Raw genomic sequence first — 27,178 nt, forward strand, 5'->3', positions numbered from 1 at the left:
TCCTACCTTAATAACTTATCTTAATATTGTGGCGGGGTGAGCAAGAGACAGACACAGCGGGTGTGGCATCAGGCCTCAGACAGGCATTTATTGAAAATAATAATAAACAGAAAAGGGGGAATAAAGTGTCCAAAGAGAAAGTGTCCAAAGGAAAGTGCATTCTGGCATCTTCAAGGTGCATGGGGCTATATGAAGGAAGGTAGGGCAGAGTAGGTAAGGTCCAGGTATAGTGGGCAGGGTCCAGCGGCCGCAACGCGCTCCCCACCTTGGTCCGGGGCGCGAGGGGTGGCGGCTTCTTCCCAGTGGCTTGGCTTCCCTGGGCCACGGCATGTGAGGGGAATAGCAGCCCAGCATCCTGTAATTTGAATTTAGAAATATTTTTTGTTTAATTTTTTCATATTTCAATAAATAAATTTAATTGTTTAAAATCAAAATAGACCAGTAGAAGTGAAGTACGCTCTGATACATGCACTATTAATACTAGCATGATTTGTGTGTCAATAGATACAAATGATTAATAATACATTCTCTATAATTTAACGGAACGTGCATAAAAATCCTGACGAGAATCACATTTTCTAAACATAAAAGAAGCATGTCCATATTTCAGTTCTTCTTATTCCTTGCATAGCCTACAATTCATTTGCACTACCACCTTCTTATGAATATGCAGTCTTTGTTTATATCGCTGGTGCTTGAGTGAATGGACTATATAGGACACAGATGGTGCAATAACTGGAGAAGAATTAAATTGCACTTGACTCAGCCCATTAGCGCATTGCACACACAATTTTGCCAAACCCACTTGCACCTAGACTTAACGCATGATTACACAAAAATACAAAAACTTCATGGCCATGCCCTTTGACTGTGATCAACGATAAGCTGAAATGGGCCGCCACGTTATGCAGAAAAAAAATCCACAAAATGCCACTGCGATGTGCCGAAGGGGGCAGCGATATGCAGAAAAGGACAGCGACACCATAAATACTTCATCAATATCTCATAATTAAGACTTACCAAACCACAAATTTGTTTTTCAATGTGGTGGGAATGGGCTTCCATAAATTTAGATGTTACCACATGAAGCCCTTTTTTTTAGGTTACCTGACAAAACATTATTTACAGTGTAGTAACAGCAATGTTTTCATTCAAATTACAAATTTAATTTCTATGCAAAAGTGGAATATCGCAAAAACAATGTGCGAATACAGCAACGTTTCCATCCGAAGTGTTTAAGAGAACAAAATCATTACTTTTGGGGAAATTTGTGCAAAATGGGAAAGAAAATGGAAGTTGAAGGTAATGTGGCTCTTTTTTTAAATGTAATGAATTACTTGGAGGTTTAGATTGCACACAGAAAACGCTCTGATGAACCTCATGTTTCCTAGCGTTCAGCGGCAGATGCCCTATGTCAGGGAGTGAAAGCATGTCAATTCTGGGAGGTAGAATAGACTCCCGTTCATGATGCTGATGCAGACCTGAAGGACGCGTACTTCCACGTCTCGGTTTTACCTCGACACAGGCCCTTCCTGCGGTTTGCTTTTGAGGGCCGGGCGAACCAGTACAAGGTCCTCCCCTTCGGTCTTTCCCTGTCGCCTCACATCTTCACGAAAGTCGCAGAGGCAGCCCTTGCCCCGCTAAGGGAAGTGGGCATCCGCATCCTCAACTATCTCGATGACTAGCTAATCCTAGCTCACTCTTGGGATCTGTTATGTGCGCACAGGGACCTGGTGCTCAGGCAACTCAGCCAGCTGGGGCTTCGGGTCAACTGGGAAAAGATCAAGCTCCCCCCGGTTCAGAGCATCTCTTTTCTCGGGTTGGAGTTAGACTCAGTCTTGATGACGGCACGCCTCACAAGGGAGTGCACGCAGTCGGTGCTGAACTGCCTGAAATCATTCAGGTGGAAAACGGCGGTCCCACTGAAGCAATTTCAGAGGCTCATGGGGCATATGGCATCCTCACCGGCGGTCACGCCACTCAGGTTGATGCATTTGAGACCGCTTCAGCACTGACTTCAGACTCGAGTCCCAAGATGGGCATGGAGCAATGGGGCACATCGCGTGGGCATCACGCCGATCTGTCGACGTTTGTTCAGCCCTTTGACAGACCTGTCATTTCTAGAGGTAGGGATTCCCCTAGACCAGGCACGTCGTGGTTACAACAGACGTCTCCAAGCGTGGCTGGGGCGCCGTGTGCAACAGGCGCGCATCGCCGGCTCCTGGACAGGGCCACGACTGCGTTGGTATATCAACTGCCTCGAGTTGCTGGAAGTATTGCTCGCCCTGTGGAGGCTTCGGCCGTTGATCCAGGACAAGCACGTGTTGGTCCAGATGGACAACACGGTGATGGTAGCATTTATCAACCGTCAAGGCGGCGTGCGCTCTCGTCGCATGTCGCAACTCGCCCGCCATCTCCTCCTCTGCAGTCAGCAGCGGCTCAAGTCGTTGCGAGCCACTCACATCCCGGGCGACGTCAACAGCGCGGCGGATGCGCTGTCATGGCTGGTCACACTCAGGGGAGAGTGGAGACTCCACCCCCAGGTGGTCCAGCTGATTTGGAGTCGATTCGGTCAAGCGCAGGTAGACCTGTTTGCTTCCCGGGAATCCTCCCACTGCCCGCTCTGGTATGCCCTAACCAAGGCTCCCCTCGGCACAGATGCGCTGGCACACAGCTACGCAAGTATGCGTTCCCCCAGTAAGCCTACTTGCACAGACGCTGTGCAAGGTCAGGGAGGACGAGGAGCAGGTCGTCCTAGTAGCAGCTTACTGGGCCACCCAGACTTGGTTCTTGGACCTCACGCTCCTTGTGACAGCCCCCCCCCCCCGGCAAATTACCCTGAGGAAGGACGTTCTTTCTCAGGGACGGGGCACCATCTGGCACCCGCGACCAGACCTCTGGAATCTCCATGCCTGGCCCTTAGACGGGACGCGGAAAACCTAAGTGGCCTACCGCCCGCTGTGGTAGACACAATCACTCAGGATAGGGCTCCCTCTACGAGGCGTCTGTATGCTTTGAAGTGGCGTCTGTTCGATAATTGGTGTTCTTCCTGACGCGAAGACCCCCAGAGATGCGCAGTCAGGTCAGTGCTTTCCTTCCTGTTGGAGAGGCTGGAGGGGCGGCTGTCCCCCTCCACCTTGAAGGTGTACATGGCCGCTATAGCAGCGCACCACGATGTAGTTGACGGTAAGTATTTAGGGAAGCACGACCTGGTCATCAGGTTCCTTAGAGGTGCAAGGAGGCTAAACCCTCCCAGACCACACCTCATTCCCTCATGGGATCTCTCCGTGGTCCTACGGGGCCTGCGGGGAGCCCCCTTTGAGCCCCTGGAGTCAGTTGAGTTAAAGGCACTCTCTTTGAAGACTGCCCTCCTGACTGCGTTCACTTGGAATTACTGTATGAATGTGCCCTTCGTCTTGTGGAAGGGCCCATTCATTTTCTCACTTTGTTGGAACGAGCTTTCGAGTGGCATCCCCTTCTGCAGCAGTGCCCTTTGAGGCAGCAAAAATGTCATTTTGAATTCACCCCGGAACATCGAAATCGCATCACGAAGCATCAGCTGTTTTATTATTCTCTTTGCGTTTCATGAAGTTACAAGTGAAACGTGACAGAAGATATCTGTTTACAGCATATACACTCTAAAAGCTTTTTTCTCCAGGCCATTACTTGATATTAATTTAATATGTGAGTGAAATAATGTTGTTTGACAGTTTGTGTAGAGTAAATAATTATAAAGCACCTGGTAAGAGTTGGTTATATTGCCTGTGTGCATTGTAAAGTCTTTAAAACAACACAAATTTTGTGTTATTAAGGCGAGTAGTTATTAATTATTTTGATGATTTTTCAGCACAGAATGTCAAAAGTATGCCAAAACATGTTTATGTATTATTATTATTTAAGCGACTCAAGAGCAAGCATACAGTAATTTCCTCATTTATTTAAATAATATGTAACCAGGGGCGGACTGTCCATCGGGAGAACCGGGACTTTTCCCGAAGAGCCGGCTGCGAAACGGGGCTGAATGGGCCGCGATAAGCTGAAATGGGCCACCGTGTTATGCAGAACGGGCACAAAACTGCACCACGATATGCTGAAGGAGGCAGCGATATGCAGAGAAGGACAGTGGGGACACCACCGCTACAACAACGGCTTTATTAATTATAATGGGAGCAGTAGTGTCGTTTTCAGTGCTAGAAATGTAATACGTCTTTTGTAGAATACTGCCATTAACTGAAGGAGCTGTCTGATTCAGCCAAAGCAAGTTTAGTTTTTGTTTAAACTAATCACTTTCAGAAAAATACCATGGTATTACCATTTTTGGACACGTTGGCTACCCATTCAAAACCATGGTAACGAGGTCAGAATGGAAGCAGCAGAGATAAACTGATAAAGTGAGGGTGCAGAGATGAGAGAAGTGAAAAGAGTGATGAGACAAGAAAAAGATTAGAACCCTATAACAAAAACAAAAAAAAAGACATGGTGCCGTTACCAGGGTAATACCATGGTACTGAATGATTAGATTCATATTTCATGATACTGTCATAGTACTCCAAGATTCTTAAAAAAAAATACCATGGTTTTACTATGACACATGTTAAAAACATGGGATTATCACAGACCATGTGTGAAAAAAAAAAGTGTCAAATATGGTGCTTTTTGTTAAAAAAATATAAAAGAATAGGCTATTATTTGTCAAAAAGGAAATAATGGAAAAAATGATGTTTATAATACAAGAAAAATGCTTAAATACTAAATAACTAAATAAATACAAAATTTAAAAAAAATCAGTGCCCTTTTTCGCCCATCCCTGCTGAGGTCTTTGCACGCCACTGCTGGTGAACCTGTAACAGCTCACATTAACCCTCCCAACTTTGCTTGCATATGAAGACCCTCAACATCAGCCACAGGTATGTTTGGGTTATACCCAGCAAAGAAACACGTGGGCTACAGGAATGCGGGCTGTTCTATCTCTCCTGGACTGCTAACATCATTAGACCTGACAACCGCAAAGAGTTCTTTCAGAGTATAACTATCGAAAGGCCTTCGGGAAAAGCCACAGTGGTGAGGAGAGAAGGTCCAGTAATTGCCTTTCCAAATAAACAACCTGGGCCAATGTCACAAGATTTCACTCTTGATACTGTTAAATGATGGGTGACATTGTTAGCATTTCTTATAAGGTTCCCCATAGCACAAGATTGAAAGGTCTGGACTTTAATAATTCAAAATATTTGATGTAACGTGTGTTCTTGTACAGACAGACAGGCAGAAAAAAACATTGAAACTGTCCCTGATTCATTCCTGAGAGCTGGTATCTCCAAGATCAGACCTGAGCAAAGAGGAGCACCTGCATATGGGCCCATCTGCTATCAGAAAACCACATCAGACTGAGTCCCTGGCTGAGGAGTCACAGAAGATTGTCAACATCTGCACAGGGTTTGGAAATGTGAGGCTTCCGTGACGTGTTCACTGCAGTGGTTCTAGAATGCTGCAATGAAGAACATCTTAGGTGGGATGACTTATGATGTGTTAAAAAAGTGTGACAATAAACAACTAGATCAGTTGTTCTCAACTGGTGGGTTGCGTTCAGGAAAACAAAAACTATGGTAATAAAAATTATAATCATTCTTCTGCCATAGAAACATACAGGTGCATCTCAATAAATTAGAATGTCGTGGAAAAGTTCATTTATTTCAGTAATTCAACTCAAATTGTGAAACTCGTGTATTAAATAAATTCAATGCACACAGACTGAAGTAGTTTAAGTCTTTGGTTCTTTTAATTGTGATGATTTTGGCTCACATTTAACAAAAACCCACCAATTCACTATCTCAAAAAATTAGAATGTTTTGACATGCCAATCAGCTAATCAACTCAAAACACCTGCAAAGGTTTCCTGAGCCTTCAAAATGGTCTCTCAGTTTGGTTCACTAGGCTACACAATCATGGGGAAGACTGCTGATCTGACAGTTGTCCAGAAGACAATCACTGACACCCTTCACAAGGAGGGTAAGCCACAAACATTCATTGCCAAAGAAGCTGGCTGTTCACAGAGTGCTGTATCCAAGCATGTTAACAGAAAGTTGAGTGGAAGGAAAAAGTGTGGAAGAAAAAGATGCACAACCAACCGAGAGAACCGCAGCCTTATGATTGTCCAGCAAAATCGATTCAAGAATTTGGGTGAACTTCACAAGGAATGGACTGAGGCTGGGGTCAAGGCATCAAGAGCCACCACACACAGACATGTCAAGGAATTTGGCAACAGTTGTCGTATTCCACTCCTGAACCACAGACAACATCAGAGGCGTCTTACCTGGGCTAAGGAGAAGAAGAACTGGACTGTTGCCCAGTGTTCCAAAGTCCTCTTTTCAGATGAGAGCAAGTTTTGTATTTCATTTGGAAACCAAGGTCCTAGAGTCTGGAGGAAGGGTGGAGAAGCTCATAGCCCAAGTTGCTTGAAGTCCAGTGTTAAGTTTCCACAGTCTGTGATGATTTGGGGTGCAATGTCATCTGCTGGTGTTGGTCCATTGTGTTTTTTGAAAACCAAAGTCACTGCACCCATTTACCAATTTTGGAGCACTTCATGCTTCCTTCTGCTGACCAGCTTTTTAAAGATGCTGATTTCATTTTCCAGCAGGATTTGGCACCTGCCCACACTGCCAAAAGCACCAAAAGTTGGTTAAATGACCATGGTGTTGGTGTGCTTGACTGGCCAGCAAACTCACCAGACCTGAACCCCATAGAGAATCTATGGGGTATTGTCAAGAGGAAAATGAGAAACAAGAGACCAAAAAATGCAGATGAGCTGAAGGCCACTGTCAAAGAAACCTGGGCTTCCATACCACCTCAGCAGTGCCACAAACTGATCACCTCCATGCCACGCCGAATTGAGGCAGTAATTAAAGCAAAAGGAGCCCCTACCAAGTATTGAGTACATATACAGTAAATGAACATACTTTCCAGAAGGCCAACAATTCACTAAAAATGTTTTTTTTATTGGTCTTATGATGTATTCTAATTTTCTGAGATAGTGAATTGGTGGGTTTTTGTTAAATGTGAGCCAAAATCATCACAATTAAAAGAACCAAAGACTTAAACTACTTCAGTCTGTGTGCATTGAATTTATTTAATACACGAGTTTCACAATTTGAGTTGAATTACTGAAATAAATGAACTTTTCCACGACATTCTAATTTATTGAGATGCACCTGTAGTTACTACAGTTTTACAGTCTTACCATTCTTACTACAAAAATGTTTACTACACTCATGGTTACTGTAGTTTTACTAGAGTAACAACCTGATTTCCACCAAAACACAGTCTGTTATGAAAATTAATGGTTTACCATAGTAAAACTACAGTAACCATGATTGTAGTAAACATTTTTGTGGTAAGAATGTGGTACATGTACCACAAAATTTACTATAGTAAAACTAACCATATATTTAGGGCAGATTGATTGATTTTCATTACCATTGTACCATTGTTTTTCCTGTATTATACCAATGGTTTTACCATAAATATCAAGGTTAAAAAATGGTAAATAGTAGAACCATGGAAAATGTTGTGGTTACTATAGTTTCTCCTACAAATACCATAGTTTAACCATGGTTACTGTAGAAAAAAAAAAAAAACCTGGTTAATTGCAAGGGAACCCAAAATAATTGCAAGGGAATGCTAAACTATTGTAAGGGAACGCAAAACGTATTGTGAGGCAACGCGTAACTTATTGCAAGAAAAAAAAGCAATACATATTGCGAGGGAAAGCAAAACTTTATGTGAGGAAATGTAAAACGTATCTAAGGGAACACAAATCATATTTTGAGAAACAAGCAAAACTTATTACGATTAAACAAAATACATTGCGAGGGAACACGAAACATATTGCCAGGGATATCAAAAACGTATTGTGAGAGAATGCGAAACGTATTGTGGTAAATGCAAAACATATTGCAAGGGAAAGCAAAATTTATTTCGGGCAGGGGAACGCAAAACTTCTTGTTAGGGAATGCAAAACTTTTTGTGAGGGAATGTAAAAGTTATTGCGATGGAACATAAAACATATTGCCAATGAATGCAAAACTTATTGCGTGGGAATGTAAACCAATTGCGATGGAATGTAAAACTTATTGTCAGGGAATGCAAAACTTGTTGTAAGGGAGCGCAAAACCTACTGTGAGTGCAAAACATATTGCGAGGGAACCCAAAAGTTATTGTGATGGAACGCAGAGTGTATTGTGATGAAGCACAAAACATATTGCAAAGACAAGCAAAAAAAATAAAAAATTCTGAAGAAAATGTGTGTGGTATATACTAAGGAAAACTCGCTGCCATGACATTAGGGTGTTGTGGGTGGTTGCCAGGGCATTGCTATATGGTTGCTAAGGTGTTCAAATTGATGTAAAAAAAAAAAAAAAAAGGTTGTTTAGTTCAAACTCCTATCCCATAAGAGCTATAATAATAGTGATGCTTGCCCAAAATTAACAACAGTCAGAAAAACACACATATGCATACAGATGAAAAAGGAATTAAAAACCTCAGGAAATAGTTTATTGGAGTTCCATATAATTTGAATTACTCATCACTGCAAGAAACAATGACATACAGAAAAATTAAGGCTCTCATTAAAGTGATCTCACAATCACAAACAATCGGGTGAGGATGATGGTGCTCTGGTCATTTAGACTGGTTGTCTATTGCAGAATATCCATTTAATGTCAACCCCTAAAATACTTCATTCTGCAAGTAAGGCAACAAATCAAATAGCTTAAAAAAACTCTGATTTAAGAGTTCACTCCTTCGAGATGTACATGATGTACAGCATGGGACTATTACATGGACTAAAAAATGTACAACCTCTGATTAATTTCCAAAGCGCCATTCACTCCCTGTTTGAGATAAGATTGTTTGATGTGGCATCCAACAGAGCTGGAAAATAACCAGCACCTGAAATACAACTCAAGTTTTTATAATACCACGCTAGACAGCATTGTTCTGCTTTCTAGTACATTCTTCCATGAGAAACTCACTCAACATTGCCGTGTAGGGAAGTCGTAACATTTTGAAACAATCTATGAGCATTTGCCATCTAAACTGAGAGAGCTTTATCTGATGGACCTTTTTTTTTTAAATCCCCTTTTCTCCCAATTTGGAATGCCCAATTCCCACTACTTAGCAGGTCCTCGTGGTGGCGCAGTTACTCACTTTAATCTGATGGACCTTTTTTGAGTATCTGACACAACGTGACCAAAACTATTACCACACATTACTATTCCAACTTCAACGTTCATCCACCCACAAGCACTCTCTCAACAAACCCTGTGCGATGAGTTCCCCAGGCTGTCTGATCTTCTTCATTTTACTTTTCTTCTCCATTGTTGTGGATCTTGTATCTCTCCAAGAAATCTGCATGTTTCTGTCTCAAGATCTCCTGTTGTTTCTTAAAGCCGTTCACTCTGAAGAAGAACAGAAAGCAACATGATATAATTATTCACTCAGTTTTTTTCTCTCTAAAACCCTCCTCCTATCCAGCACCACCTGTCTAGATCTGCTTCAAAGGGGATTGTATGTATGTATGTCAAACTGAACAGCTGCAGCATGTCTTACATGTTCAGCACAGCATGTCTGTGTATGTTCTAGCATGTCTCTGTACATGCTGTGCAGCAGCGTAAGCTGATCTAGTCCAACATAACCAAACCTACTAACTTGATATATCCAATGTAACAGTGTTTCCCAGACGTTTTTGCCTTAAGTACCCCCACAGCAACATCAGTAAGCCTCAAGTACCCCTTCATTGACACAAAACCAAAGATGTGTTACAAAGACTACACACACACAAAAAAAACTTTCACTGTTGTTAATTTTACTAAATCATCACGTTCATATTTTACAGAACTATACTATAGCTCTATATTATAATATTAACTACTGTATGTTATCCATATTATATAGAACTATATAGTTATTTTAATGGATAAAAGTGTCTTGTCAGCTTCCATTTGTGTTGGGACAGCAGCTTTAACTGAAACCGCAGGGATTTCGAATTTCCAGCATGCTTTACATGGAACTGGATAGGGGGAGTAAATGTTGAAATTAAGGTTTTTTTTTTCATCTTTTTTGTGTGTGTGTGTGTGTGTGTGTGTGTGTGTGTGCAAGATGAATACATGGGGAGACTAGTTATTGTTCAATGTTAGTTATGTTATAAGATTTAAAGGTGTTTCTGTAATGTTGGAATTTTGAGGGTTACCACTAGGGATTTTTTTTTTTTTTTTTGAGAACAAGTACGAGTACCGATACTTCATTTTTGGTACTCGCCGATACCGAGTCCGATACCTGTTTTTTTTTTCCGAAACTCCATATCAACAGTTTATTTCAATTTTATCATCAAAATGGTGTTTAAATAAATGAATTAATTAAAACTTTAATCATATGAAAATATAAAAATAAGTTTTCAACATAATATTGTATTATTTTTATCAAATAAAGTGCTTATATACAGAACCACAGCACAATCCAAAATACAACTTTGGAGTTATTTGTCAAATAACAGAGCATCACGGATGTGAGATATTGCTTAAGTATAATACAATTACTACTTATTTATTAGTAGTAGTAGTATTACAGAATATAACATAACTTTACAGTAGTGATATATTTCTGCCATACTTTTATCCTATAAATGTACCTTTTATTTTGACAGAGCTTTTATTTTGAAGTGTTTCTGTGTTTTGTTTTTTGTTTTTTTGTGACCAAGGAGCTCTGACGTTATGTCGGCAGATTCCCACTCTGGAAAAGTCGGTCACTACGTGACTCAAAGTGATTATTAAACCGCAAAAGGCTGCTATTTAATTAAATAAGTATGTACTCTGTATTGCCTCGCACTACAACGTGAATTTGCACTCTGTTTACTGTCATCTACTACAAACAGAGCATGTGATGCTCATGACGGTGTTTTCCCTGTATGAGCCAAGGAGGAGCTATAAAAGGTTTGAGCCGCCAGCATCAGTACAACACTGGGTCCATACATTCACAAGCACTCACATTTAAATTACATGCAAACATTATATTTATCTCATTAAATTGCAGCTTTTGCGGTTAAATAATCTAACTCGGACATAATGTGATTTTAATTTGTGCGCTGAATGTTTACGTAATGACATTTTTACATCAGATGGTATCGGTTTTTGGTATCGGAGCATTTTTACGAGTACGAGTACTAGTACATGAGTATCGGATATCCCTAGTTACCACTGTAGTGAAGAGTGGAGCTTGAGGAGGACAGTTTCTTAACACTTGTTTACTGCTTTGTACAATAAGCAATTTCTGTTCCACTCAGCGAAGAGTGGTAAGAATCAACTTGTTGTGATTTAAGCAAATGCCATTCATTTACCAAGTCCTGTTTCTAACCAATCGTTAACTGAAAGAATAAATAGGAACTTATGTAAATTCAACAATTATTATAAAGACAAACGTATTATACATAAAACTAACAAATCCAAATGGTTTGCATTCACTCAAACTACTTCTGTCCATCCAACTGAACCATGGCTTAATGGAACTACTCAACCCTGTTGTGTAGAACAACTTGACATTGCTTTTATAAAGAAATCCAACAGTTTATTTTTTGAATGTATATATCATTTAAAATGATCATGAATATTGATTATTATTGATCAGTCAGTATTGGTTTGATGTACTGACATCCCTATTAGCACTGGGTATTGATACAAATTTCCAGATTCCATTTTCAGTAAATAACAACTTAAATTTCATTCTGTTCCTCACTTAAAGCTGTCGTGTGTCTTCAGAAAACTAGGAATATAACGCATAAGTCATATAAACACTTTTTTTAAATGGTACTATTTTGTCCTTTTTGGAGCTCGACAGCATCTACCCCCTTCACTTTTAACATGAATTAGAGCAGTGCAAACAGAGCAGTGCCTCCTTTTGTGTTCCATGGATGAAAGTCAGTCATACGGGTTTGGAACGACATGAGGGTGAGTAAATGATGACAGTAAAAATCTGCCAAAAATGCTGCCAAATAACATCACAAAATCTGACAACTCTTTTTACATTTCAACACTGTCTCCCCTCATGGCCTCAAAAGCAACAGCTTTATTTTTTAAAGCTACTGATCCACTTCCTGAGGCCTACACGTGTCACTTCAAAGCGCTCCCCACATGGCTCTTTCTTTGGATTCATTGTAGATCTCAGTGATGAGATGTCCTTCTCATCCATGACGTTATTGTGGACCTCTTCCAGCTTCCTGCATGATAGATATACCCAGAAATCAAAGGCGAAAATATTTACTGCCAGCATATATATTTAGACGGGGTAACAAACATCCACATAAATTTTGGGGTCCCATTGAAACCAGCTCATGGGCACTTACAAGGCAGTAAAATATTTGATCAGTTTTCAAAACATTTCAAGTGCACTTCTGCTATGCATCAGCCAAGCAGTGTCTGTTTATAGAAGATACTAAATCTCAGTCGCCTGAATTCAAGGTGTAAAAACATTTGGCTGATACTGAAAAGCATAACTAAACATCAGGGATTTTGGGAAACTAGTGAACACACACTCTGGGGTTTGTCTGGCTCTGGGAAAGACGAAATGCGTTTCAAAAACAAAACATCATTATTATTATCATGTGCTCATCTGAAACACAAACAGAAGTAAAACAAAGAACTTTTGCACTGTGATTCATACAAACAGTTGCAAAACACTTCAGTTATCAGTGTGGAATCATTTCAAATGATGTTTTCTTTCATATGAATATGTTGAACAGACCATTAGCCTCCACACTGAGAGGAAGAGAGAAACAGGTATTTTAGCCATTGAACTATAGGTCATAGACATACAGTAGTAACAGCCTTAACAAGCTTAATCTAATCAAATCCCAATAGAAAAACAAAAGGCACGTCATACATTATTTCCATTTGAATATTCTGTTTCACACAGAAATATGTCACATTATGGAGGTTAAAGTCAATATGAAATAAATATCAACCTTTTTTTACACATTCCTTATTGTGCATGATTCATAAGTGCATGTTATTTCAAAGTAAAAGTTTTTTGTTTTTTTTTACTTAACTGGATTTCTAGAAAGTAAAATATTGTTAAAACAAACAAAAAACATTTTTATTTGTCTACTAACAATGTCTAACAGAGTATGTCATTTTCTTTTTCTTTTTTTCTGAAAGTCCTTAAAATTCCCACCACAGAGTCATTTGATGTGCTGGAAATGACTTTCTGTAGTAATCACATTCTGTATTGAGTTTAATATAATTATGTGCTGGAAATGACATTTGTAGTGTTTTGGAGATAAAATGGCCAATTCCTTTATCATGTTAAGGCAAAATTTTTATAGCTAACATTTTATGTATCCTAAAAACACACAATTAAATAATAATTACATAATTTGGCAAAATTACAGCTTGATTGGAAATGACAAGCAAAACCAATATTCTGCTTACAAGTGATTTTAATCATGATATTTCCTTGTTTTCTTCAAACATTCCTTGTCTCATATTTCAGCACAAGTATGCTCTTTACTGATACTTTTGTCCACTTAGTTAACATGAGCACTAACTTTTGAATACATTTTTTTTTTATGAAAACAAACTAAAAAAAAAATAAATAAAACAGGGGAGTCATTACACTGATAAGTAAACATCTACAATTCAAATGTCTCAGACAGATTAAAGATAAATTAGGAAGAGTCATTATTGTTTTAGCTGAAATTCAGGGGCAAAGACTTATTTTGGCTAATATTTATGCACCTTTTTTATAGATCTTGAAGGGATGTTGCAAGACACTGGCACCCCTCATTATATAATATAGAGAGGAGACTTTAATCTTTTGATGGACTCAGTCCTTGACCATAGTGAAGCAAAAGTGTGCAAGCCCCCTAGAGCAACACTGATGTTTAAATCTGATGCTACAACACTGATGTTGTTGGATGTGTAAAAATCTTGGGCTTACAGATATTTGGAGACTTTTGAACCCATCTGGGAGGGACTATACATTTTTTTAATCAGTCCATAAGATTTACCCTAGAATAGATTTTTTTATTTTATTTATTTAAGTCCCTCATTTCATCAGTTGCTGATTGCTCAATTGGAAACATTTTAGTCTCAGATCATGCCCTGGAGAGTTTAGAGGTGTTGCCACATAAGGAGAAAAGGAAATCATATAGTTGGTGCTTTAATGTATCCCTTTTGTAATATCCTGAATTCCAACAAATGTAAAAGGCTGAAATCGGTGTCTATATGGAAACCAACTGGTCCTCGGTATCCTCTGTGGGTGTAGCTTGGGAGGCACTTAAAGCGGTTCTTAGGGACCGGATCATACAGTATGCCGCATTCATCAAAAAATACAAAGCACAAGTGTAGTGTGGAGGAGGGCGGGGCCGGGCGTGCATCATTCCGGCCCGGCCCCAACCTCCTCCACGCTACAACAAGAACTCGGGGAATTGGTAGGGAATATTAAAAGTGCCGAGGCAGAGCTGAAGCCTAATGTCGCCTCAGAGAATTGACCTGATTGAAATACAGATATAATACTATTTTGTCACGGAAGGTGGAGTTTTGGCTATTCAGGGCAAGACAGTCATACTTTGAGTCAAGGGACAAGGCAGGAAAACTTCTGGCTAGATATATAAAACAGAGAGAGTCTTTTTCTACCATTCCCTCAGTAAAATCTGCTGGTGGTGAAATATTTACCTCGGCCATTGATATTAATAATGTTTTTAAAGAATTCTATCTTGATCTCTATAGTTCCACGTCTTCATCTACTGATGAGGATATTAGAAACTTTGTGGAACCATTAGAATTTCCCAAACTGACGGCTGAGCAAAGAAATTCTCTTGATTCTGAGATAACCTTGGGGGAGCTTGGCGAGGTAATTGAGGCCTTGCCTACAGGCAAGGCTCCGGGGCCAGACAGCTTTGCCACTGAGTTTTTTAGATCTTATACTACAGAACTGGCTCTACTTTTGCTAGAAGTTTATACGGAATCATTAAAGAATGGAAAGCTTCTGCCAACCATGACACAAGCCCGGATCAGTCTGATTCTTAAAAAAGACAAAGATCCAAGCAAGTGTAAGAGTTACTTTCCAATTTCCCTGATCCAGCTAGACGTTAAAATATTGTAAAAAATTTTGGCTAACCGATTAAGTAAAGCTATGACATCTCTTATACATATAGATCAGGTGGGGTTTATTTGGGGCCATAACTCTTCTGATAACATTAGGCATTTCATTAATGTCATGTGGGCAGTGGCGAACGATTGGACTCCGGTCACCGGCATCTCACTTGACGCCGAAAAGGCATTTGATATGGTAGAATGGGATTATCTTTTTAAGATTTTGGAAATGTACGGGTTCGGGAGTACTTTTATTGGGTGGATTAAGTTACTTTATAGACACCCGGTAGTGGCAGTACAAACAAATGGATTCATTTCAGATTATTTTACTCTGGATAGGGGCACCCGGCAGGGTTGCCCTCTTTCCCACTTATTGTTCTGTCTTGCCCTGGAACCATTAGCAGCCATGATAAGAAAGGAGGATGATTTTCCAGGGGTGGTGGCGGGAGGTGTGGCGCATAAGCTTTTGCTTTACGATATTTTATTATATGTCTCCGACCCTACTAGATCTATGCCTTGCCTCCACAGAATTATTAATTCCTTTTCTAAGTTCTCTGGATACAGAGTCAATTGGTCTAAATCCGAAGCTTTGGCTCTGACAGCGTACTGCCCTGTAATGACTTTTCAGCCAGGTGCCTTCTAGTGGCCCAAACAGGGCATTAAGTATTTGGGTATTTTATTCCCAGCAAATTTGTGTGATTTAGTTAGTTAATTTTGACCCCTTAATAAAAAGGTTTTCGAGCGATGTGGGCAGGTGGGCTTCATTACATTTATCTATGACTGGGAAGGTTAATGTTATTTAAATGAATTGTATTCCAAAATTCAACTACCTGCTACAATCTCTCCCTATAGATGTCCCCCTCTCTTATTTTAAGCAATTTGCTAACATAGCGAAGTCCTTCATTTGGAATGGTAAACATCCCAGATTACATTTCAGTAAGTTACATAGGCCATTTGACAAAGGTGAGATAAGCCTACTCAAGATTTTGTTTTATTATTATGCATTCGGTCTCAGACATTTGGCTCATTGGTCGCTTCCACCTGAGAGAGCCCCTCCCTGGTTTTGTATTGAACAGAAAGTTCTTGCCCCTATTTCTCCATTGCAAAGCCTTTCTATCAAACTAACCAGAGAAGTTAAGTTACACCCCATTATCTCGCATTTACACTCGGTATGGACAAAAGTGTCCAGAGTGTTTAATTCGGACATTTATTTAAATGTAGCCTCAAGCATATGGCTGAACCCAAACTTATGTATTAATGAGTCCCCTTTCTGCTGGTCAGAGTGGATTGTGAGGGAGGTTACTACACTCGGTGACCTATATGAGAGTGGAGTGTTGAGATCCTTTGAAAATATGGTTCAACATTTTGGGATTCCTAGATCTCAGTTCTTTATGTATTTACAGCTGTGCCACCTGCTCTGTACTATTTTGGGGAGTAGCATACACCCCCCTAAAGCGGCAGATACTCTGGGAGTGATGATTACTGCTTTTGTATAAAGTCATGAGGCATCAGTGTATTACTCCCTGCTAATTCAGAGTCTGGGGACAGAACTTCGGCTTCTCTCAAGAAAGATTTAAACTTGGTATTGGAGGAGGCAGTGTGGGCTAGGATTCTAAAAAACATCAAGTCTACATCTAGAGATGCAAAGGGGTGCCTTATGCAATTTAAGAATTTACATAGATTCTATTGGACCCCCTCTAGATTATATTGGCTTGGTTTTAAAGATGATGCCAATCAGAAGATGGAGACACAACCCATGTTTTTTGGTGGTGTGTTAAGATCGAAGAATTTTGGTTGAGGGTTCAGAGTTTTATGTGTGATGTATTGGGCACTCAAATTTCATTTTCGGCAATGGGGTGGTCATTAATATAGGGGGATAAATACATAAAGAATTGGGTCCTGGCCAGTGTTATGATCGGCAGACGGGTTATTCTTAGTTGGAAGTTGGCTGGAGCACCCTCATTTCGAGAGTGGTGCACGGAGATGGGCAGGGTAGCGGCATTTGAGGAGATGTCGTATAAAAGGCTGGGCAATCTGGGGTTATTTGATAGAAAATGGAGCAGATATTTGGCCTTTTTGGAAGGCTCTCGGGGAGGGACAGTGGAGAGGGAATTGTGTGCAATTTTACTGTTTTATTAAAGTATACTTTTTATGGGTTTTTTTGTGTTTTGTGTTTTTTTATATGTTTCTATATATTTAGGACCACTTGTATTAATTTAATAATTAAAACAAATTCTTGAATAAGTCTTGGATAAGTCTAAAACAGTAAAATCTATACATAAAAGACATTTAAAAATTACCAAAAATAATTGATGAAGGCCTGGTACTATAAAAAGTTTCAAAGTCAGTTTTAATGAGACCTTCATATAACAAAAAAGAAAAAGAAATCAGTTTATTTTCATTAAAACAACCCCCAGGACATTAAGTGCCAAAGTAAAAAAAAAAAAAAAAAAAATTCATTAAAATGTAATAACTTGCTCCACCTCTGAAATTACTTTCCTTTTGGAGCTTCAAAGTTCTGGTCACCATTCATTTGCATTGTATGGACCTACAGAGCTGAAATATTCTTCTAGAAATCTTAATTTGTGTTCAGCAGAAGAAAGAAAGTCATGCACATCTAGGATGGCATGAGGGGGAGTAAATGTTGAGAGAATTTTCATTTCTGGGTGAACAATCCCTTTAAAAGTGAAGTGTGTCATTTCAGTGCCACTGCAATCTGTTTGTCTGAGAGGCCCGACATTGCAACATTTGGCTCAACCAATGGCGTTTGGGGTGGTACTATCTGTCTGTCTGAACATGTAGATGGGGGAAGCATTTGGGAAACCTATTTCTAAAAATAATCATTTTTGCAATTCCATTTGATGCCACTAGTGCTGCAGAAATAACAAAGCAACTTTAAAGAATTTAAAATTGATAAAAACATTGATTAAAGAGGATCAGATAATAAATTTCTCATGATTGCATGGCTTATCTTTCTGACCTTTTCACCTCTCTGCTCTCACTTCTGTATGTCACATCGATCATAAAGCTTTTATCTGCCTCTGACTCAGAAACAATGAGCCCGTATCCCCTGCTCGTACCCTTATCTTATGTCCCATCAAACACACACACACACCTAGTCGTTCTATCTCACTGACGCTGTCCTCCTCCACTCACAAACATTGTCTATTTCATCCAGCCACTTTTACATACACTCTTTTTCACACATTGTCCCTTTCCTTCTTTTGCTCTCTGGAGATGTCTCACAGAAGTGCATTTATTTATTTCCAGCTCAATAAACAGATACAAGCCACAATGATGTAGCAAAGGATGGCATTCAACATTAAAAACCCATGAACTGGACATCTCATGAATTAAGAATGTAGTATGGGAACTGACAACAGTGCTTGTGTCTCAGCCTCAATGAAACAGCTCCCTCTAAGGGCGAGCAGGAGAATAACTAGACCACAGAAATGTCATGTTTTCTTCTGTCAGTTGCACTAAATCAGCATCTTTTGTATTGTGTTGTGGCCCTCATGACCCTGGCTGTTCACTTCAACAGAGAAAGTCTAAAGAATCTGAACAAGAAAGTTTAATGGTGTTGGGGCTAAAACTTTGCGTGCATCAGCAAGGTGCTTAGTTCACCCAAAAATGAAAATTCTCTCATCATTTACTCTCCCTCATGCCATCCCAGATGTGTATGACTTTCTTTCTTCTGCTGAACACAAATACAGATTTTTAGAAGAATATTTCAGCTCTGTAGGTCCATACAGTTCAAGTGAATGGTGACCAGAACTTTGCCGCTCACATAAAGGCAGCATAAAAGTAATTCATAAGACTCCAGTGGTTTATTCCATGTCTTTAGAAGTGATATGATAGGTGTCAGTGAGAAACAGATCAATATTTAATAAATAGTCCTTTTTTAATATAAATCTCCACCTTTGACCAGCCCCGACCAGTAGGTGGCGATATGCACGAATAATGCGAATGACGAAAAACAAAAGAATAAGACTGTGGAAGTGAAAGTGTACATTTACAGTAAAAAAAGGACTTAAATATTGATCTGTTTCTCTCCCACACCTGTAATATCACTTCTGAAGACATGGATTTAACCACAGGAGTCTTATGGATAACTTTTATACTGCCTTTATGTGATTTCTGAGATCTGGTCACCATTCACTTGCATTGTATGGACCAACAGAACTGAAATATTCTTCTAAAAATCTTAGTTTGTGTTCTGCTGAAAAAAGAAAATCATACACATCTGGGATGGCATGAGGGTGAACAAATTATGAGAGGATTAACTATCCCTTTAAATTGACTGATGTTAATGATATGAATGAATAGCTATCAAACCTAATCTATCAGTTTAAAATAAGGTAAAATTAATTAATTCTTTTCTTAAACCAATTCGGATCCAATGTGCCGAACTCTGGAAACGTGCCACCATATGGAAAAGGTTCATGCTTCGAAAATCGCCCACCTTTTGTCTTTGATGTAACATCGCTTTTGATCTCTAGCTAACAAGATACTACATTTGCAAAGAAGTACATGAAAGATTGCTGTTTGCCTCAGTTCTGTGACAGCAGTTCCAGCTTCGCAGACAAAACAATCAACCTCCTGTCGCCGATTGTCCTGTGAGATCAGTATGATTAAACACCAGACTTTGTAACCAATTAGCAAGAGTGTGACAATTCTCTAAAATAACAGCAGTCCAGCATTCCAGGAAGGTTTTTATGACAGGGAGAAATGAACCTTTTTGGACTTGTCGAAAAAGGCATTCTTTATTTGATCCAGCGTGGTGTCCGGCTTAACCCCAAGAAGGTCATGGTAATTTACTGATGACTTACAAACAGAATAAGAGACAATAAGCATAACAGACACATTTTAGTACTAAGGATTTCTAAAAAGTAAATTCTTATAAAATAAAAATGTCATACTCTGAATATTTACTATCAAAGTCCAACAGTGTATGTACAGTAAAAGCATCGCAGGAGATTTAAGTTATTTTTTCTTTCATGGAGTCATGAAAATTCCAACCACATCTGAAATTCTGTTTTGTGTTTAAAAGAATTCTGTGCTGGAAATGACGCTGATAGAAATAACAATTTTAAACGTTTTAGAAATAAAATGGCCAACTCCTTTGTCTTGCAAAAGCTAATTTCATAGCTAACATTTAATGTATCCTGAATAAACACAATTAAATAATATTTTCACACTTTTTGCATAATTTGGTTAAATTACAGCTTGATTGGAAATCACTGCCCAATAAAAATATTCTGCTCATAAGTGATATTTACTTTGAATTTTCTTTGTTTTCTTCAAACATCAATCGTCTCAAATTTCGTCTGAAACATGCTCTTTACTGACACTTTTGTCCACTTGATTAACAAATACACTAACTTTATAAATAAATAAAAAATATATAAGGAGCAAAATTGTTTGGTGTGGTGGAAATGATGCCATAACTGAGAGAGTTGTAATTTTCGAAAAATGTATAGAAATCTTTTTCACAGTATATATTCTATTTAATTTAGTCTTTGTTTCTATTATCGTAGTTTTAAACATGTACTAATTTGTAATCTTACAATGGATTTTCAAAGTTTTAATATTGAAAGTCTGGGTCTGGGTCTACTAAAACAGTAAAATCTATACATAAAAGGCATTTGAAAAGTACAAAAAGAAATAATGAAGGCCTCGTAAAAAGTCTCCAATTCAATTTTAACAAAAAGTTGAAATCTATTAATCTTAATTAAAAATCAACCCCTGGGACATTAAAGTGTCTGAAGTTGAGGAAACACCAAATAATGTATCAGAACACTTTTTATATTACCCATTATGTGTAACAGCCAGATAGCATGTTACAAATACTGTAATAAATCTAAATTAGTTGTAGCAACTAGTATAATAATGTTACTATAATATCATAGCTTCGGCACTGGATCAGGCCTTACAATCAATACTTAATCCACAAATATTTTACATACTTAATAAACATGGGCAGTAACATCACATTCTACACTAATGAAATCAAAAGTACATTTTGCAGGGTTCCCACACCATTCGACCCTGAATCTCCATGACTTTTACTAGTAATTCATGATTACTAGATAATAATTTCTAAAAATCATTTTTGTGGAGAAAAAAAGCAATGTCTTGCCAATTAAATATTTTTTAAAATAAGCATAATTAGAAAATTGCATTCACAATTTCAAAATTTCTGAGAATGATATAACTGCAGGCAGATCTCCAAAAAGGGGCAGGGGATCCAAACCACCAGCACAAGTATAGAAAGCCCCTAACCTAACCCATTCCCTAACCCTAACCGTGTGTGGAGGTGACGCCACCCTTTGGAGTTGGCCCAGCCCCCTTTTGGAGTAACCCTGCCCTCTTTTGGAGATTCCACCCCATTTGGAGATCTCCAGCTTGCAGCTAATTTACTTAAAGATTCCAGGTTTTCCTTGACCATGGAAACCCTAATTTTGTTTAATTAAAAGCATTTTCATCTCAGGTTTCCCACTCTTTTCAAGGCACAATTTTCCAGGACATTTTATGTGCCAAACGGGTGTAATATTTAAGCAAAAACACACGAACGGTCCTGATGTACATTGTTGTTATTGCATGGTTATTTTTTTCTGAATCACGTATTTAAGAGTTTAATCAAATGTTATAATCAAAATAGTGTGTAATGAAATTAATTCATTAAAACTTTAATCAAAAACTGAATTATTTTAATTGAATTTGTCAACATAACATTGCAATATTTTTATCAAATGAAGTGTTTTTTTTTGTTTATTTTTTTTACAAAATCCTCACAGCACAATCTGAAACACTGGAATAATTACATTAAATATTAAATTACTGTACTGTAGTAATATATTGTCGTCTTTTCCTCATTTCATGTGTCCATTTAAATCAAGGTTTTATTTTGCCATTTATGTGTGTTTTTGACAGTAGTATCTCGCCTCCGGATAAACAGTTTGCTACATGGCCAACTGTGATTACTGAATCACAAAAAAGCTGCACACACACAGTGCGTGTGATGATCATGATGAGGTGTTTGCAGTATATGAGCAGCCAGCTTCACACATTCACTTTGAAGCATACAGAACATGAAGATAAAGATTATGTATTTATTTAATTAAATCAAAGCATTTTGCGGTTTAATAATCACATTAGGTCATATCACGATTTTAATGTACTTAATGGTGTATTCAAACATTAATTTTCATCCCAAATATGTTATATTCCATGACATTCTGCGCTTAATCCTAATGACATTTTTATGACTGGAATCAGTGATTCTGTCCATATTGTAAGCAACACAGAAATGATCGGGCCCTTCAGGTGGTAGTGCCTGCGTAAGCGGACTACAATCATTGAATTATTGAGGTGTAAAGGCCACATCATTATGCAACCACCTCAGGGTGTGAATTCATTTTCAAAAAAAATCAGCGGTCCAACCATCGTCATTGTTTAAATTTACAACTCAAATGTTTTATAGTTAACATTACAGCAATGTTAATCTCCAAAATACGCATTAAAAAACGTACACACTCACTTGAGGTGGATACATTTTGCATTCGATAATAAGAAATGTGCATAAATTACGATGGAATCACAATTACTGAATAAACTTCTACAGAATTTATAAGAAATACAAGATGCGCATCTAAAACATTAATGTGACTGAATAACTCGTAATTAACTGGACTAACCAGCAGACCAATCATCGCATCTGAAATGTTGCTCTGGTCATCCTGAAATATTGGTGTCCTGAAAGTCCAAAGCCTACAAAGAATTTGCAGAGCAAATAAGTTGGTTACAAACTTGAACTGTGCCGATTAGCAGGTTTATTCAGGGTTCCCACTATTTTCAAGGCACAGTTTTCCAGGACATTTTATGTGTCACGGTGTAAAAACACAAATTTAATTTTATTACATTTCATCATCAAAATGGTGTCTAATCAAATTAATTTGTTACATTTTTAATCAAATGAATATAGAATTATTTTAATTACATTTTAATAGTGCATTATTTTTTCTATTTTTTTTTAACAAAATCCTCACAGCACAATCCAACAACACTGAAGATATCTGTGATGAGGAGGAGGGCGTGGCTGGGCCGTGAGGATGCATGCCCGGTGCTGAATTGTCCTAATCGGCCGGGAGGGGGATAAAGACGAGCCGGAGGCACCAGTTCGAGAGAGAGAGAGAGAGAGAGAGACACATGCGGCCGCTGTGTATTTAAGTTGATTTATGTCACTAAAAGTTTCGTTGACTGCTCAGCCGGTTCCCGCCTCCTCCTTGCCCATCCTTACCCGTTACAATATTTTTTTCAAATGAAGTGCTGCACAACAGAACATCACAGATGTGAGATATTGCTTTAACACATTATTATTACTACTACTACTACTATTATTTTTTAATTGCATTAAACATGATCTTTTTTCCCATTTCACACGTTCCTTTAAATCAAGCTTTTATTTTGGCGTTTCTGTGTGTTTTTGAAGATAGTTTCAAAGGTAGTTTCGTTTCCAGATATGCAGTTTGCTACATGACCCAGTGTGATTATTAAACCCTAAAAAGCTATGATTTCATTAAAATAATTATACTGTCTGTATGTGCTGCACACTTCAGAGCACTCTGCTCACTGTCATTTACTACACATACACAAGGCTGCAGTGAGAAATTCTTGGGCCCGGTACAAAACGTATTCAGTGGGCCCCCTTCCAGTCAGTTGTCTGACAGGGGGTTGGGGCTGCAGACAGTTATTCCATCAACGTGCGTGACCCAGATGGCTTTCGCTGTTGCGCACTGTCTCCATGTTTATATCCGTGTATCCCGCTGAATGTGTTTAGATGCGCTCTACAATATGGAATAGCATTTCTGTGGGCCCCCCTCAAGCCCGGGCTCGGGACAAAAGGTCAAGTTGTACCCCCTTATCGGTGGCCCTGCACATACACCCAGAGCACACGTGATGCTCATGATGAGGTGTTTTCAGTGTTCAAACAGTCAGCTTAACACATTCATTGTGAAGCACACAGCACATACAGATTATATACAGTGGGTATCCATCCAGAATAAGCTTTCTGCCACCGTGATCACCGTGTTAATGAGACATTAGCAGCTTTAAACCACTAAGGGATGCTATAACTATAAAATTTCAACACGCCTCAAAGCTTTTTCTCGCAGCAACACGACCAGCAGCACATGTATGTATGCTCAAAACAAATTTCCCTCATTGGGACAAATAAAGTGTATCTGATCTGACCATTCAGTCTGAGGCAGTAATGATTGTTTTGCCAACCAACATAAAATAGGAGAAGAAGAAGAAGAAAAGAAGAAGAAACAAGAAGAACAAACACTGATTTGCTGGAGGGATGCAGCAATGAAGACCATGATAAACACTTTTCTGCAACACTTAGCGTTCACGAGAATGCCCACGCATTGGGACTTATTTGTTTCCATTTATTCATTCACATTTAATTAGAGAGAATTATCATTTGTGAGTCTTTTATACAAATACACTGACGTTATGAGCGAGCATCATTAGGCAGCATATTAAAACAATTGAAACTACCGAAAACTGTCAAGATGCTGAGCCCATATTTTTAAACAGGATTATCAAATGTGAATTAATTAATGTATATGTATATCATTGTATCATATGTTACATTCTCCTGGCAATAAAAATGTGAACCTAATGATTCTTTATGCATCAAATGAAATATTGTAAAATATTTTAATAAGAATCTCAGTTGGAGTCACGTAGTGCCATGTGAGGTTCGGACGTGTGAATGGCGAGCTCTGCACACTTTGCTAGTTTTAATACTTTTTGTGTCATAAACCGGTGAGACTCGATACACCATGATTCTTAACTGTTCTAGGAAGACAATATGTCAAAGAATTCAAAATCCTCAGGCTCTGGACACATTAAGACACTTACGGGCTCAAGCTGAAGCCCACGAGCAGCAGGCCGAAAGCCCGAGACTCAATTTGGCCATTGAGGTGAAAGAAATTTGGCGACAATTGTTGAACATGTTGTGGATGAATCTGCACGTTCTTTGTGCTTATGCCTCCTATCGGTTGGAGTTTGTTTTGTGGAGTATTTCTTGCAGGACATTGGAGTGATTAGATCATATGTTGCACTCATGTAACATAAGCAGACATGCTGTCGCGCCAGGGACGCCTCTATGCACTTAAATGGCGTGCGTTTGTGGATTGGTGCTCTTCACGCAACATAGACCCATTGAATTGCTCCATAACGGAGATCTTTACATTCCTTCAAGAGCGGTTGGATGCTGGTCTTACTCCGTCAACCCTTAAGGTCTATGTAGCGATCATATCGGCATTTCATGCCCCAGAGGCTGGTTCCTCTATAGGCAGACATGATCTGATCAAAAAGCTCCAACATGGGACTTAAATCTGGTGCTGATGGCACTCACGAGCCCCCCGTTCGAACCACTGGAATCCATTGAGTTGCGTGTGTTCTCTTTAAAGACTACACTGCTGTTGGCTCTGGCCCCAGTAAAATGGGTTGGTGAAATACAGGTGCTGTCTTTTGACAGTTCATGTCTGGAATTCGGTCCGGGGCTTTCAAAAGCCATCATCTAACCCACAAAAGGCTATATGACTATGGTGCTTTCCACACCATTCAGGGCTCAGATAGTGCACGTACAAGCTTTCTCTTCTCCACCGTCTAATTCGGGTGAGGAGCAGTTAGCGCATTTATTATGCCCTGTGCAGGCATTGCACATGTATGTGGAGGGCACTCGCCAGTTTAGACTGTCAGATCAGCTCTTCGTTTGTTATGGAGGATGCACAAAAGGCATGTCCATCTCCAAGCAAAGGCTCTCTCACTGGATTGTTGATACAATTGCCCTGGCTTATGAGTCACAGGGCATTAGATGCTATTGGCGTAAAGGCGAATTCAACTAGAGGCTTGGCTTCCTCATGGGCATGGACAAACGGTATATCCCTATAGGATATATGCTTTGCAGCAGGATGGTCTTCGCAGAACACATTCGCGAGGTTTTAAAACCTAGATGTTGCATCCATTGCTTCGTGGGTCCTCTCTGTCTAGAGAGCTACTATTCCTTCACCCAGTGGGAGAGCCTGAGCTCCTTATTCATGCGGGCTACCTGTTATCATTTTAATACAGCCGCCTGGGTAGGCTGCTATCCAATTTACGCCCACTAGAAGTCACAAGCACTTCCAATGGAATAAAACCTCCCTACCTCTGGTTATGAAGGGGTTAATTATTCTGCGTGTATTATATGACTCATCTAGATCCTCAGATTAAGATTAACTTTCCATCTGGTTTTCACCATGTGGGGTTATTCATTTTCACACACACTTGAAGACATATAAGTCACCGCCCGAAGGGCCATGACCTCATATACACATTCTTCTAAGTGTTTCTACCCTGGTACTTCTAGGGTATGATGCCACGTATTGCGGCGTGATGGGACTCCATTCCCCATAGCGTTCAAATGCAATGTCGAGTGAACTAAATCGATAAGGAATGTTTCCGGTTACTCAAGTAGCCTCGGTTCCCTGAGATGAAGGGAATGATACAATGCATAACTTGGCCGCACTACTACGTCAGAGTTTCGAGGAACAAGCGATGTGTTCCTGTCCCTCAGTCAGAAATTCTGATGAAATGACGTTTGAATATCGTTCAAATGCAATGTCTCATTCCCTTCATCTCAGGGAACCGAGGTTACATGAGTAACCGGAGACGTTTTTCTGAGTAACAGTGAAAACACAGAAAAATAGGAGAAGAACTTAAATTTGCATGAAGCATTTGAGTCTGTCTGGCAAAGAGATGACTAAGGTATCTGACTTGATCCAGTCATGGGTCATGTCTGAGAATTTTGTGTAAATCATGTAACATACTTTCATTGCTTATCTGAAAACATGTTTGGTCTATGAAAAATAGATGATTTGTTTGGTTGTACGTACCTGCATGACGCTCCTACACAAATAAACTTCATGCAGATGAGAATCTAAAGAGCAGGAGGAGATCTACATTTGAAATATGTGAGACATAGCCTATGT

General features: G+C 39.2%; 1 pseudogene; it reads right to left on the bottom strand.

The window, feature by feature from the left end:
* Positions 1–27,088, bottom strand: LOC127417546 (dnaJ homolog subfamily C member 4-like; annotated as a pseudogene).
* Between the last annotated feature and the right edge of the window lie 90 nt (positions 27,089–27,178).

This window comes from Myxocyprinus asiaticus, chromosome 27, assembly GCF_019703515.2.
Source record: "Myxocyprinus asiaticus isolate MX2 ecotype Aquarium Trade chromosome 27, UBuf_Myxa_2, whole genome shotgun sequence".
NCBI lineage: Eukaryota > Metazoa > Chordata > Actinopteri > Cypriniformes > Catostomidae > Myxocyprinus > Myxocyprinus asiaticus.